Here is a 16,147-nt window from a genome sequence, read left to right on the forward strand (position 1 = left end):
TATATATATATATATATATATATATATATATATATGAACTGAATCACTTTGCTGTACACCTGAAACTAACACAACATTGTAAATCAGCTGTGCTTCAATTAAAATATATTTATAAAATTAAAAAAATAAAAATAAATAAATCCATGGAGGAGGTAAGGCATACAGTTATTGTTCTTTTCACCTTAGAATAAATTACTTCATCTGTTTTCTAACTCAGGACTGCAAAGCAAGAATGAGTTGGACAGGCCTGAAAGGGGTTCCATTGTAGGCATCACTTACCAGCCAGGGAGCAGTATGAGAACTCTAAATGGAGTCAAAGAGAGGTGGTTGGATAGAGAAATAAGGCCTAGTCCTAGCTCTGTTATTACCAGCAGGGTGTCACTTCACCTCTCAAGGTCTCAATTCCCTGATTTTTAATAAGGGGATTGGATTAGAATGACTTCTAATTTCCTATATAGTCCTGATGTTCTATCAAGTCTGTCCCCTCCATTCTAAAACTCAGTGATTGATGAGGGAGTCTACATGTGTCCTGTATAAACCTATTATCATACTATGAACTTTGATTTCACCTTATTTCATCTTTTCAGACTAAACAGTCTTAGGTATTTTCTCATACAGAAGCTACTTTACCCCCTATATTACTCTAGTTATGTGTTCTCTCACTTCTCCAGATTTGTTAAGTCATCTTTAAAGTTTCTTGACCCATAACTTCTTTTCACTCTCTTAGAGACAAGATGCATATTAAAGTAACTAAACAAGGCAAGCTTCCTGTTTCATAATTTGCTTCCTTCCTAAAAGTAACTGGTGTTTTTCTTTTGACCAAAGAGCACCCTACACTGATATTTTCAAGGGCTATTGAGACTCTTATCTTTGCTAAGGGATGAGTCACAGTCACATAGTCATTGTCATATTAGTAGAGTATGGATTATTTTTATCTCAATAGGTTATGTTACTTTTGTCCCTACTGAACATTATCTTTGTTTTGTTTTGTTTGTGTTTTGTTTTTTTGGTCAGCCATGACTCGTGGCTTATGGGATAGGATCTCAGTTCCCCAATCAGGGACTGAAACTGGGCCAGTTGTGAAAGCCTGGAATCCTAACCACTACGCCACCAGGGAACTCTCTGAACCTTATCTAATTCTTTAATGCCTAGCTGCATTGCACAGCTCATGGATACTGTTCTTGCTATCTTTTAGGCACTGTCATATTTTCAAGTAGAAAACAAGAGGAACAGAGCTCCTTCCTCAAATTAAATAGTGTCTTTTCATCTTTCTTCTTACTTCATGCTCAAGAATATAAATCTCAGCAGAATCTATAAGAGGGTCTGGACAGCAAACAGGATTATATCTCCCAATGTGAGCTTTAGTGCTTGAACATTGATATGTACAAGTGTAGTGAATGGTGTTGGTGGTTCTGGAACTGGACAGGGACTTTATATGAGTAGCCTTGACCCTGCTACATCTAATTCATGAATCACATGTGATCCCTGTCCCTGTCCTAATGCTCTACTTCTGTAGAGGGAAAACTATCCATACTAGAGAGTGGGAGGGACATCTATAACTTTCACCTCTGTAAGGACATTCTTTTTAGTGACTATTTTTATTTATTTATTTATTTATTTATTTATTTATGGCTGTGTTGGGTCTCCGTTTCTGTGCGAGGGCTTTCTCTAGTTACGGCAAGTGGGGACCACTCTTCATCGCGGTGTGCGGGCCTCTCACTATCGCGGCCTCTCTTGTTGCGGAGCACAGGCTCCAGATGTGCAGGGTCAGTAATTGTGGCTCACGGGCCCAGTTGCTCTGTGGTATGTGGGATCTTCCCAGACCAGGGCTCAAACCAGCATCCCCTGCATTGGCAGGCAGATTCTCAACCACTGCGCCACCAGGGAAGCCCTGTAAGGACATTCTTGATGCCACCCTGATATGTTTTCTATTCGAAAGCATTCTCATCATACTCTTTGTCACTGTTTACTCCTCTTTCAACATCTTTTTGTAAGGTCAGTAGAAAAATAAGATTTAGATCTGTAATCTGCATTGTACCCTTAAATATGTTTTTAAAATAAGTGGGACATGAATCTAGAGATGGGTGTGAAAGAAATGCTCAAATCAATTGGCCCATTTTTATTAAAAACAATTTAGCAGGGCACCTACATTGGTCATGAGACCTTCCTTAATTCAGTAAATATTTAGTGAGTCCTTAATATATTACAAACACTTTTCTATTTGAACAGGCCAACATGGGGGCTCTTTTGGGGGCAAATTTCTCAAAAGGGCAAATAGTTAACAAGTACATATAATTACATATAAGAAAGTAATAAACTTTAAGAATTGAAGATACAGAGAAATTGACTTCGAGGCAAGTAATAACAATAGGAAAGTCATATTGCCAATTACTTTATATATATTAACTTTTAATCTCATAACAATCCGTGTTAGTTTTCTAAAGTTGCCATAACAAAATACCACAGCCTGGGTGGCTTAAACAACAGAAATTATTTTTCTCACAGTCCTGGAGTCTAGAAGTGAGAGATCAAAGTGTCAACATGTTTTCTCCTGAGACTTCTCTCCTTGGCTTGCAGATGGTTGCCTTCTTTTCCTCTGTACACAAATCCTTGGTGTCTCTCCGTGTGTCCTAATCTCCTCTTGTAAACACACCAGTCAGATTGGATTAGGGTTTCCTCTAACTATCCCATTTCAATTTTACCTTTTTAAAGATCCTATCTCCAAATACAGTCACATTCTGTGGTATGGGGTCCAGAGTGGGTGGGTGTTAGGGCTCCAACACATGAATTTAGCCTGTATAACAAATCCTTTGAGGTAGGTACAGTTATTATCTCCACAGATGAGACTCAGAGAGGTTAAGTAACTTGCCTGGGGTTTGAATTTCAAGAGCTATGCATTTAATTACCATGTTCATGTTTAAGAAGACAATCAACTAAGGAAATTAGGAGGTAAGTTATTGGAAATCAGTAAAACTGAGATGCATCCTTCAGCCAAAAACACATGGCATGGATTCAGATGGTCTGAATTCAAGTCCCTACTTTCCTACTTACAAGTTTTGTAAGGTTAAGACTGTTAACCACACTGAGATTTTTTTCTCCTGTCTTCTCTTACCCTCCAAAATAATCCCAATGCTCTCTAAAATTTTCTTTTTTATTAACAACAACAACGAAAAATCTTGGCAGTAATCTGTTAAACATTTCTTTACACACTAATGAGTTGCAGGCCACATTTGAAAAACAGTGCATCATGCAGCTTTTGTGGCCAAATGTAAAATCTTCTCAATTAGTGGTCCTAACTCAGAGTTTTGCAGTTCTGTAGTCTTCGGTTACCTAAAGACAACTCATAAGAAGGAAGTTACATTCTCTTAATGAAAAGAAACACATACAATATGATGACTATGATGCATTAATTTTATTCTTGCTCTGCTGAGTGCTGCTCACCTGTCCTCTCCTCCTGTGTCCCGACAAAGTGGGCACACACGAATTAAGAGCATAGTGATTGGAGATCAGCTTTTTCATGACACTGTCCCTACATGGGTGAATGCTGCTGGGTCCCCTACCTCCCTTCATGGTTTGAACTTACTTAAACTTCTAGGCACAGGAAGAGACCTGGGAGAATTACAGGCTTCTCATGTAGGGTATTGCACATGGCATTAATCACCTCAAGACAGGAAATAGCACTTGTAGTCTTGCAAGGGTGCACACACACATGCACACAATGCTTGTACAGGTGTAAAAGAGCCAAGAACAGAGAGAGAGAAAAAAATTAGCTCCAAGAAATAATATCACTTATGGGCAATGGCCTTAATACATTAACTTGGCCAGTAAACAAACATCAGCTAGTGTATATCAGTCTCTCACCTATCTTCTCAATCAAGTAAGTCTCTCCTCTTCTCTTGGGAAAGAGCTAGTAAAAGGGTGGAGAGAATGATGGCGGCTTCCTCCCCAGAACATCCTCAAGGGCAGTTAAGTATGGAATGAAAATCTCTAGCACTCCCTGAGAGGTCAGAACTATTTGTGATAGTACCTATTTTATGACCCAAGAAAGGAATTTAAGGAGAAGAGACAAGTTCCCTCTACACTTGTCACCTAGCATTTTTAGATATTCTTTTATGTGTGCCACAAAATCAAGGAAATATTAAAACTTCATAAACCCAAGAAGACTAATTATCACCAAAAATTAAAACACAGTGTAGTATGCCCCTGAGGGAATATATCAGAATCTCCTTTAGGTCAAGGATGGAAGAGGTGTAGTTTGAAAACTCCCCTAGTAATTCTGAAAAGTCCCTTCAGCGCTTTTCCATCCCTCTCCCCCTACATGCACAAATTGAGAACCAAGCAAGATTTCAAGCAAGAAGGGAAGAGTGCCAAGAACAAGCCCCTAGGGAATACCAATATTTGTGACTTAAGCAGATGAAAATAATCTTATAAAATAGACCAAGGACCTTCTAGAAAATTGGGAGAATGCCAAGAGAGGATGGACTCCTAGAAGCCAAAAGCATAGATTGTTTCAAGATAGAAAGAGTAAGTTAACAACATCAAATGCTGCTGATTGGTCAGTAACATTGATATATTATTATTTTTAATGATAATAATGTACAAGGTGCTTTGTATGTGTTATCTCATTTGATCTCTCAAGGACTGCATGAGGTAAAAATGAAAATTAGAAGTGTTAAATAACTTGCTGGGATTTAAATTCAGGTCTGTATGATTCCAAAGCCTGCCCTGTCTCCAAGCTGTTCTCAGGTTGTTGGTGGTTTTGATAGAATGTGGGGCATGGAAGGGAGAGCACTCTGATGATACTGTTAATGGGAATTAAGGGAAGGTAGGCAGTGAGGACACCAAAGCTTAACTGTGACAAAAAATGAAAGAGATGGAACCAGAAAGGGGAAATAGAGTCCAGCTTATGCTTCATTTTGTTTATAAGATGCAGTTTTGTGTAGTGATTAAGATCTCTTAATCAAGCATGCTTAAACATGCTCTTCATCCAGACTGGGCTGATTGGAATCCCAGGCTGCTCATCAGCTGGGTATTACTCAATCTCGCAGGGCCTCTGCATGCTCACCTCACAGGGCATTTGTGAGAATAAAAGGGGAGCAGATATGTGGAAAGTACTTAGGAAGTGTTATTATTTTAAAAGTTTATATGCTGAGAGAAGGGAGGAAGTGAAGAGGAAAACTCTGGTAACAATTCTGTGATTCTATGATTCTATGATTAGATATCTAAATAGATCTTACCTAGGAGAAAAGGCTAGATATAGGCTAAAGATATAATTGATAAAGAAGCAGCAATCACTCCTGTTAGCCAGTGTCTTAGTCTGTTCAGGCTGCTTTAACAGAATACCATTATTCTGAGTGGCTTAAGCAACAGAAATTTACTTCTTACAGTTCTGGAGGCTGGGAAATCCAAGATTCAGTGTCTGATGAAAGCCTGTTTCCTGGTTCTCAGACAGCATCTTCTTGCTTGTCTTCACATGGCAGAGGGAGCAAAGGAGCTCTCTGGGGTCTCCTCTGTGAGGGTGCTAATCCCATTCAAGAAGGCTCCACCTTCATGACCTAATCACCTTCCAAAGGCCACACCTTCTAATACCATCACATTGGGGATTAGGTTTCAACATATGAGTTCAAACAATGTATAGCAGCCAGGACAGGGAATGTTTGGTCATTTTTGTGAATTGGACAAATTTCATGTTTTGGTATGTGTTCAAACATGATTGCATAGTGTTCTAGTTTTTGTCTTGATCTGTCACAGTCACAGAGTGGCCTTCTCTGATGTTAATGTTCTATGAAATTTTAGGCTGCATAAACAGCAAGGCCTAGTTGTGAGAGCAGGTCAGCTCTTGGCATTACCAAGGCCTAGCTGAGTGTTATTTTTGGATTTGGCCTCTTCCCATTATGGGGTCCAAATTCTAAGTGGTTCTTGACACTCACTAATAATTTAAAGGTTGACATATTGCAGAATGTTTTAGAGGATTTAAACCTTATAACTTTAAGACATAATTGATAGATTACTGTTTAAAAATATAAAAATTTAATCTACTAGTTAAGGTGTGCCCTGTAAAAAATTAATTTTTAATCTCTCAATGTAGGATTTCTATTTTACCTTAAGAAAATTTCCCAGAAATTTTCATCTCTTTTACCCAGAGTAGTTACAATCAGAAAACCTTTTAGAGAAAATGTTCATCTAAAATTGAAATAGTTTGCACCAGGAACAAAATCTAGTAAGACAGGCCATGATGGATATTATAGCTCAAATATGAAGTCATAATTCTCTTTTACTTTAATGCTGAGTTAATATGCACTGATATAATAATGGGTAAGATGTTCAAGTTCTTCTTTTTATATATATATAAATTTTTCCAGAGTTAGAAATAACTACTTGATACAGTGGCTTGAGCCTTCTTTGCATATTTTTCCATAATACATCTTTAATATTGCTAAATTGCAAAGGTCACATATTTTGGATAAGTTTTTTCAGTTATATTCTACATTTTTTTTTTTTTTTGAGCACTAATCATAGGAAAAACAGTATGCTAGATGCTGATGCCCAATTTCATATTTCTTATTTTAAACCTATTCAAAGTGCCCTCAGTTTTGGACTCCTTGCTTCTGTTATAGAGATATAGAGAGAAATATACAGATGTTATTTGAAAATATCTCTTTGACAAGAAAGTAGTAAATCTTAAACTGTTGTTGAATGGCAGTCAGTAATCAGAACCATAAATACAGTTTCTTCCCCTTAGATACTGATGAAATTGTAACAGCCTATTTAGAAATGTTGCAGTGCTCATATTTTACTTTTCTTAACTTTTATCCCAAAGATCTTAAAATAAGTCAAAAACACCACAGAGATTTTACTTTTGGAAGAGTCTCCTGGCAAGAGGATGTGGATGCTCTGGAGAGAATAAGTCATCTCTTTTGACATTGGTACCAGTCAGTGAGTGGATGAACACTGGTGAGGTTCCAGTCAGCAAATTCAAAGGGTTCCTCAACTTTGCTAATGATCAATGTGACTCTCAGCAAATGCTCTCGTCAGTGAGTTTTATATTCTTAAAGTAAATTTCAAGCACTATATATAGTAGTTTTAAAAGATACATTGTTGGAAATAAAATATTAAAATAATTAGTATCATCCAGTAACTTTTTCTTGGAATCACAGAATTTTTGAAGTGGAGGAATGTCACCATTACTGTAATAAGATAAATATCATTTGTTGAGTGTCAATCGTGTGTCATGGATACATTTGATAATTAGTATTGAATTTTAACACTTGTTATTTAGAGGTTAGCATGGAAAGATCTAAAGAAAGGAAAATAATAAAGAAAGAAAAATAAACTGCCTGAAGTTAAAAAAAAAAGAGAGAGATAGTAAATGGTGAAACTAGAGTTAGAAACCAGATGTTTGACTCCAAAGCTTATGGTGTTAATCATCATAGTCATAAAGTTTAATATTTTTGATATTAAAATATCAAAATATTTGATAGTACCTACTACAGGCCAAGCACAGTTCTAATGCTTTACATACATTTTATCATTTAATCCTCACGACAGCCCTGAGAAATGGATACTATTTCATAGGCACCCAGAGGTTGAGCATGATTGGCCTGATAATCATAGACCTAGTAACCAGCTCATTATTATGCCTCACTGACTCTCTGGTTGAATAGCAAAGTTAACTTCAAGGACTTTTATCCCACCCCACATCTGATGCCTGAAGTCTATCTCTGACTTTCTAAGAGAAAGAATGTCTAGTTGACATTTCCAGGGGTAGTAAATTACAACTTCCTAAGGCAACCTAGTCCATCTCTGGACTATCTGTCCTCCTTGAGTTTATATCCATTGGTCAGAATTTTGTCTTAGGACAATATAAAGAAAATCACATACCTCTTCTAATTTGCAACTGAAGGCAGAGCTAGACTTTTTTTCCACGCGGAAAAAATGATGTGTGGAGTCACAACATGAATTTAAGTGTCTTTAGCATATTTATATTAACTAAGATTTATAAGCTTCCTCTATGCATCGTGTATTTTATTATCTCTTTTTTTAGATTCTATTTATACTCTTTTAAAGAACTTTAAAACGTCCCTTCCACTCAAAAAGTATTTTGTCATAAAAACTTTCAAAACACAAAGTAAGCCCAAATATATAAAAACCTCAACATTAATAATTATCAAAGTTTTGCCACGTATACTTCATCCATCACTTTCCCCTTTTCTTTCATGTTGCTGAAATATTTTAAAGCAAATAATAGTATGTTATTCCACCCCTACATATAAATTTCTAAAATTATAGATATTTCCTTATATAACCACAATATGTTCTTTCCATTTTGAAAAGGTGAAGATGATTTTAGAAAAGATTGCTTCGAAGAGGCTTAAACTCCACATTTCGGGAGGAAGGTGCGTTATGGTTTCAAACATTTTATTAGTAGTTATTTATGTTTTTTTCATTTCTAAGTGAATCAGCAGCTTAGAAAGCTTATTACTGAATCATTCCTTTTTTAAATGTTGAAATTGCACGAAGAACATAGGATTTTTAGAGCTGTAAATCATTTACGAATAGCTTGCTTTTTCTTCTGAATGACCAACATGAGAGAAATAAAGTTTAAATTAGCTTGTGGCTCACACAGGAAGTGTAGGGCATAAAGTTAATTGTGTAAAATATTACCCATATTTTTTAAAAAGAGAACAAATGAAAAAGAAACCCAAAGAACTGCTTTTAATTTTCTAACTTTTAGGTCCTATATTTTTCTTCCAGAAGTTTTGTTTTGGGCATTTTCTTAAATTTTACAAGTTTGTTTTAGTCTTTTTTTCCTAATGTGTCATTTCCTTTAATTGTAAAAATAATCAGATGCCTATACTACAGAAGAGTTTTAATGAGAAAAAAAAAGAGAGATAAAAATCACCCACAAATGCCAACATCCAGAAATAACTAGATAACCAATGTTTATGTTAGATAGATTTAGGTAGATATATTAAGTATTTTTATATATTTTGGACATTAGGGTTTTTTCTTTTTTCTTTTTCTTATTTGCTATCATAAATACCATTTTTTAAAAGCTTTATTGAGATATAATTCACATACCATACAATTCATCCATATAAAGTATGCAATTCAATGGTCTTTAGTATATTTACAAATATGTGTAACCATCACCACAGTCAATTTTAGAATATTTTAATCATCTTTAAAGAAACCCTGTGCCCTTTAGTTACCCCCTCCTTGTCCACCCATCCCATTTCTTCCCCGCCCCCTAACTTTAAGCAACCATCACTACCTTACTTGGTTTTTTGTGACCGGCTTCTTTATTTCACATAACGTTTTCAAGGATCATCCATGGTATAGCATGTGTTAGAACTTTATTCCATTGGTTACACCACCTTTCGTTTATCTTTTTATCAGTTGATAGCATATGCAATGTTTAACAATGAGTAACATTATACATATCTTCATGTTCTATTATTTTTGTTTTATTTGATATGAGAATTTTAGAAGTGGAATTACTTGCATAAAGGGTATGAGTTCTTTCAGGGCTTTTAACACAAACTATCAAGTATTCTCAAGTTTATAGAAAAAAATTGATATCTCAGTTGCTGGTTCAACTTACATTTCTTTGATTACTTGGGAGGATGAGCAATTTTTCATGTTCTTTGATTAATATTTTATTAATTTTAGTGCATTTTGCCTAATTTTATTTTGTGATGCCATTTTTTTCTTAATTGGTTATAAGAGCTTTGTACAAAATGAGGATCTCACCTTTGCACATATGCTGTTCCGTCTCCATGTATAAATTTTGCTCATTTTTCGGTTCACAGTTTAATTGCCACATCTCCCAGCTATCTTCCCTAAGGCCTCAGCTCAGGTTAAGTGTCCCCTACTTTCTTCTGCCTTGCCTGCTTACAAGGAATTATTCAATTGACCTTTTTGCTGGTTTGGCTATGTGCAGGAGAACTGGAGAGCTCCCAGACAGGGCTATACATGTTTCTCGCCCAGGGGCACCAGTTGAGGAGAACAAGTGGAGCCTGAGATCATTCCACAATTTGCAACCAACTGGGGACACCTTTTTCTCCAGTTCTTCCCATAGATGTAACTTTTGGGTAGCAGCAGCCACGGGGACTGAATCTGTGCTGTTTGCCATTGCATCTTCAATTCCTACACAGTATTGGCCAGAATTTAATAAATGTTTGTTGAAGGAAAGAAAGGAGAAAAGGAAAGAAGAAAGGTTATTAACTTTTTACTCACTATATATTTTGCAAATATCGTCCCTCTGTCCTTTGCCAAGTAAAATTTTAGTGTATTTGTATGCACAGGATTTAAACATTTAAAAATTTCAGTTGAATGTAATATTCTCCTTTATGGTAGAGTTTAAAAAAATTTATACTCAGAAAACACTTCTACATTTTTGTTTTTTATTTAGTCTCATAATCCATCTAGAATTTATTGTGATGTTTATTCTAATGTGATAAACTTGATAATCTCATCCAATAACTTGAGTTTCTTCAGAGCTATTTAAAAATTTATTTCTTCCCTGTTGATTCATAATGTTTCCCTGATAAGTACTAAGTTATCATATACACTAAGCTCTGTTTTAGATTTATCAATTCTGCATCATTGTTTAACAATATTTGCAACAATTATCTACTCCTCTATTGTTTTTGCCTTGCAAAATACTTTAATGTCTAATAGGACAAATCTTCTCTCATAATTTCTTTCTCAAAATTTTCTCAGTTTTTTTCACAAACTTGCCTTCGTACATGAATTTTTAAAATATTATATTTAATTCCACTAATGATAAAACCAGTGACATTTTAATTTGGATTATGTTATATTTATAAATTAATTTGAGATGAATTAAAAATCTTTATAGCTCTTTATTATATTTACTTTTCATCCAGAAACATAGAATATCCATTTATTTCAATTCATCATGTATTTTAATAATTGTTAGGATGTCTTCTGTGTGTATTTTTGTGTTTAATAGACCCTGCACACGTTTCTTGTTAGGACAGTCCCTAGGGTTTTTTTGGGAGGGAGGGGTTAATTTATTGTTTTTTAAATGAAACTATTTATGTAAACCCTTTTTTTCCCTATTGAGTTTATGAACTCTACTGTTGTTATATTGCAAACTATCTTTTTAACATAAAGCTTATATTTTATCACTTTAGTGAACTAATTTTAAAAGATTTGTAATCACTCACTTAGGTTTTATAGACTCATAAATATATCACTTGCAAATAATGAAGCTCTTTCAAATAGCCACTTTTTTGTTGTTTCAGTTTATCTTATGCTCTACCCCAAAGTTCCAAAAAGCATGCTAACTAATGATAGCAGTTTGCCTCATTAGACATTGAACTATGATCCTGATGGCAAATAATAAGAAATTCTGAGTTCCTTGAGGGCAGAGCTCATGCTTTTCTTTTTGAATCGTCAGCACCTATCACAATACCTAGAATAAGGGAGGTGCACTATAAATATTTATTTCATTAATAAGCTTGTTTATGTGAATAGGAATGTCTCTAAGCTTTGATCCACATTAAAGGTACATCTGTCTCTTCATTAATTTGTTTGTTTTTTAAGTGATGTTTACTAAAATGCTTCGTAATTACAAGAGTAGAAATTGTCAGCAATGATAGTTAAATATTTCTAGAGGATTAGTCCCACTAAAATAAGAATAATCTGTATGTTCTTCTTTAGGATCAACTTTATTGTAGGAATTTATGCCAATAAAAAGAAATCTACTAAGTGCTTATTCATACAAGTATGCTTTGTTATGATGTATTCAGTCTACAATAATGTAATCTGTTCTAATATGGACGTAAAGAGTTGTATGGGGCTTCCCTGGTGGCGCAGTGGTTGAGAGTCTGCCTGCCAATGCAGGGGACACGGGTTCGAGCCCTGGTCTGGGAAGATCCCACATGCCGCGGAGAAGCTGGGCCCGTGAGCCACAGCTACTGAGCCTGCGCGACTGGAGCCTGTGCTCCACAACAAGAGAGGCCGCAATAGTGAGAGGCCCGCACACTGCGGTGAAGAGTGGCCCCCGCTTGCCACAACTAGAGAAAGCCCTCGCACAGAAACGAAGACCCAACACAGCCAAAAATAAATAAATAAATAAATAAAAATTTAAAATAATACAAAAAAAAAAAATTGTATGTCTTTTCCAAATGACACAGGTATATAAACCTTAGTTTTTCTGGGAACTATGCCAGACTTTATAAATAACAACAACCACTACAACCATTTTAAGCATATTTCAGATAATGTTTTAGATATTTTATCCATGTTAATGTATTATTGTTAATTTCACCAAAGGATTGGGATGAATAAAATTTGAGTTTTTCTAGTATTTTTTTAATGTCCCTTTTGTAAACTGTCTTCAAGGGATTCATATTCTTCTTTATGAATTGATAATCTTTAAATATATCTATTTTAGACACGTGTGGTAGAGACACATTGTGACTAATATATTATTTTGATCTCTTTTGTTACAACCTTATTTCAGGATATTTGTTGAGTTTGGTTTAATCAGAAGCTCTGTATTTTAATTTAACTTCAGAAAGAATGCTCCTTTCCAATAAAACTCAAATGCATATAATATTCTAATATTTTAATTTATTTTTGTACAGCATTAATCTCTAATATAAGTCTAATTTAGCAATTTATTTGCTTACTTTTAAAAATAATTAATTAATTTTTAATAATTTTTATTGGAGTATAGTTGACTTACAATGTTGTGTTAATTTCAGGTGCACAACAAAGTGAATCTATATCTATATCTATCTATTTATATATATTCATTCTTTTTCAGATTCTTTTCCCATATAAGTTACCACAGAATATTGAGTAGAGCTCCCTGTGCTATACTTGCTTTTATTTTTTTGGCCACATCCTGGGGCTTGCGGGATCTTAGTTCCCCGACCAGGGATCGAACCCGCACCCTTGTCAGTGAAAGCGCAGAGTCCTACCCACTGGACCACCAGGGAATTCCCTTGCTTATTTTTCTATAGATATAAACCCCTGACTTCCAGTTATTTTGCCTAGAGGTTCTAAAGCTTACAACTTTGTTGGAATGAAAAATTTTTTGCCCATTGCTTATTAATGTAAGAGGTCACAAAGACACACTTTCCTCAAACTCTGGCTTTAAATGTATCTCACATTAAAAGAGTCACAGTGAAGTCTGGAGTAATTGTGGATTAAACCTCTGCTTCTCCTGTGTCACACAGCAATGCTGCATCATTAAAGGTTTAATCTTGTCTCTTATCCTGGAAGATGACCAGAGTGTGTGATGGCTCCCACCTCATTGATACAATTGAAATCGAAGAGTTGGTAAGTTATGTCAGTGACTCCAACCAAACTGCAAACTTACTGGCTTTCAAAGCCTAGGGATTGAAACTCATAAAGCATCTACGGCCATGCAGGCCCTTCACACAGTGTGCCTAGTTTACTCACAGAAGACCAGATTATGTGGCAGTAGGTATTAGACACCACTGTGTAATATCAGCTTATGTCATGATGATCTGGTGGACAGCACTACCGGATATTACAGAGCAGGGAAAATATGGCATTTTATATAAACTCTGTAGCAGCCCATATCATGGGTCCCAAATAGAGTTCACCCAAGCTGATAAAGTTCAAATATAACAAAGTAGTAGATAAATTATCAAGCTAAATGAGCTCAAGAGCATATCACCTTATAAACTAATTTTACTCTCTAGTTGGCTATGAGCTTATTGTGTAGGTTGACTTTTTTCCAATTTGCTTTCCACTCAGGAGTACAAAAAACAGTTTGAGATATTTTTTTGGATCCATTGTCTGCTCTCAAATGTTTGTAACTTTCATTAAATTTTAAGCTACAACTCCATTACACATAAACTCAGCTGAATAACAATGGTTTGTTCATCCAACCGCCTTGAACAGGTAGAGCATCCACCAGAATCTTTCCAGGCTTTGGAAAATAAAAAAAAATTAGCTATCTTTAAGGCAACACTCCTTGCATTTGAACCAGTAACTACAAAGTTAATGTTTAAGGTGTTTTAAATTTTCCAAATGCTGATGACATAGTTGAAAGAAGATTTTTAAAAATATAATCATATAAAATTTTCATTTTAGGAGGGCTCAGATTACCCTACCCTTGAGCAAACCACCCATCAGTGTCTAGCTCCACATTGCCTGGGCCTGTGTAGTTCTGGGTGAGTTGTAAAACTTCTGTCTAATCTGGTAAATCAGTTAATCTGGTTAGTTTTTGAAGGTAGGCTCATTTTCAGAACTGAAATATTAAACCTAAAATGAAAGTAGAACCAAATTTCCCCTTCCTTATTTTAAACAGAAGTGGACCTGAGCTGCCGCAATCGTGGGGGTGTTTGATATTGCAACAAAGGAAGTGAAACAGAGATAAAAGAGTCCTATGCAAGGAGGGGCCATCTTCAGGTAATAGCCAGATTGGAAATGGCCTTTTTCTGGTTACAAACATTTGCAACTCGGAACTTCTCTTGTTGCCTATTGCATGGCACAGCTCTTACACAAATGGAAATACTAAGAACAAATTTACACATCAGAGATGTTATTCCTACTGAACCAGTAGTTGTAGCTAGTGTACATGCAAAGGCAATGGGATAAAGAAAACTTTAGAAACCTGATGAAAATTTGTAGATATGAAAAGTTGGAGCAATCAATTAAACACCCAAGTCCTTTAACACTGTTTTCAGTTACTTGGACCTTGGTGGCCTCTATGGACTCATTCATTCTCGCCACTCCCCACCTTAAACTCCATGTTTATCTTACTTTCATCAGTACTCAGTGTACTCTCTCCTCTCCAGGTCTGTTGCTAAAGGAACATTTTCTTGTCTGACTCTCTAAGTCTGAGTTAAGTGGTCTCCTATATCTCTCCTATTTATCTTACTTTATCATTATTCTTAGCGTACTGTATTTAATTCCACTTACTAGTTTACCGTACTGCTAGGCTGCATACGTTGGCATATCTGTCCTGTTCACCATTTTATCCCAAATCCCTGGCACTTAGAAGTCCTTCAATAAGTATTTGTTGAATGAATGAGTTCATTTCTTTGGTGCAGAAGCACCAAAGAAATTTTACATTTAAAATTTAAAAAGTCTTAATAGCAGGATCAAATCTCAGATGGCACACACAATTGTGCAAATATTATCATTATCTTCATTTTGTTTAAATTAGCTGAATTCTAACTCCAAGCTGCTGTTCCACTGGATGGTAGGACATTCGATCTCTGTCATTTAGGGTCTGGATCCTTCCTTGCAGTTGCACAGAATCAGAGAGTTTTATATGTGATCCAGGAAATGGCTGAATGGGCTCCAGGGCCTTCCGGTCCTGCTCCTAGTGCAAGGCTACAGAAGTCTCACCCATCTCTGCTTTTGGTCTACACAGGGTTTCGTAGATCTGAGCTGCTTCTGGGAAGCCCCTGACCAGAGCCCAGCCTTCTGAGTTACACCTGGAAGGAATTTGCTTTAAAGCCTGATCACTGTACTGTCTCCCCAGCTCTCCCACCCCTCAATTCGGACATTTAATTTGGATCTTAGGGAAATTTTACCTCCCCCACTCCTTTTCCTTTTATCCTCCAAGTAACACCTTCTCACTTTTCATTGGCATTTAATCTCTTAAAAAGAGTAGGCCTTAGGATAATAAAAAGGAGGGAAGGAATCTTCTCTCTGAGACCCATAAATGGACAAGAAACACAAAAAGCATGAATAACTAGTTAGAAATTGGAAGTGGAAGGAAAAATACTGAGAGTAAAAATCCAAAATAATTTCAAACAATGGTGATAATAACAAAAGTCTGCTACCTCTTGACTCACGTAGGTGATGATTTGCGCTATATGGTCCAGGATATAAATAATGTTAGATACAGAATTAGAGATAATGCAGATGGACAAAGAAGATTAGAACATTTCCCTCAGGTACAAGCTAAAGTGGGCAACAATTTCTAGAAAGCAACATCTAGAAATTAAAATCCAAACACACTGTGTTTTATTTAAAGTTATTTTCTCTCTCTTTCCCTTTCATATATTACAATAAGTTTATATATGTGTTTATGTGTACACATGCATACATAATAAATTTTATATAACTATAATAATATATATTTATATAATATAATAATTATATAATATAATCATATATCAAT

At 35.5% G+C, this 16,147-nt stretch overlaps 1 protein-coding gene across 9 annotated transcripts in view; it reads left to right on the top strand.

Moving 5' to 3' along the window:
* Nucleotides 1-16,147, top strand: part of LRRK2 (leucine rich repeat kinase 2) — a 194,334-nt gene continuing 178,187 nt past the window's right edge. For 5 of the 9 annotated variants that reach the window (XM_082349300.1, XM_082349306.1, XM_082349305.1 and 2 more), the window contains exon 1: nt 10-16,147. This exon is cut by the window's right edge and continues 15,023 nt beyond it. The gene's annotated coding sequence lies outside the window, so the exon portion shown is untranslated. The other 4 variants (XR_014233101.1, XM_082349309.1, XM_082349301.1 and 1 more) reach the window with 3 other exon arrangements.

The sequence above is a fragment of the Balaenoptera borealis genome, assembly GCF_965194805.1.
Source record: "Balaenoptera borealis genome assembly, chromosome: 13".
In the NCBI taxonomy this organism is placed as follows: domain Eukaryota; kingdom Metazoa; phylum Chordata; class Mammalia; order Artiodactyla; family Balaenopteridae; genus Balaenoptera; species Balaenoptera borealis.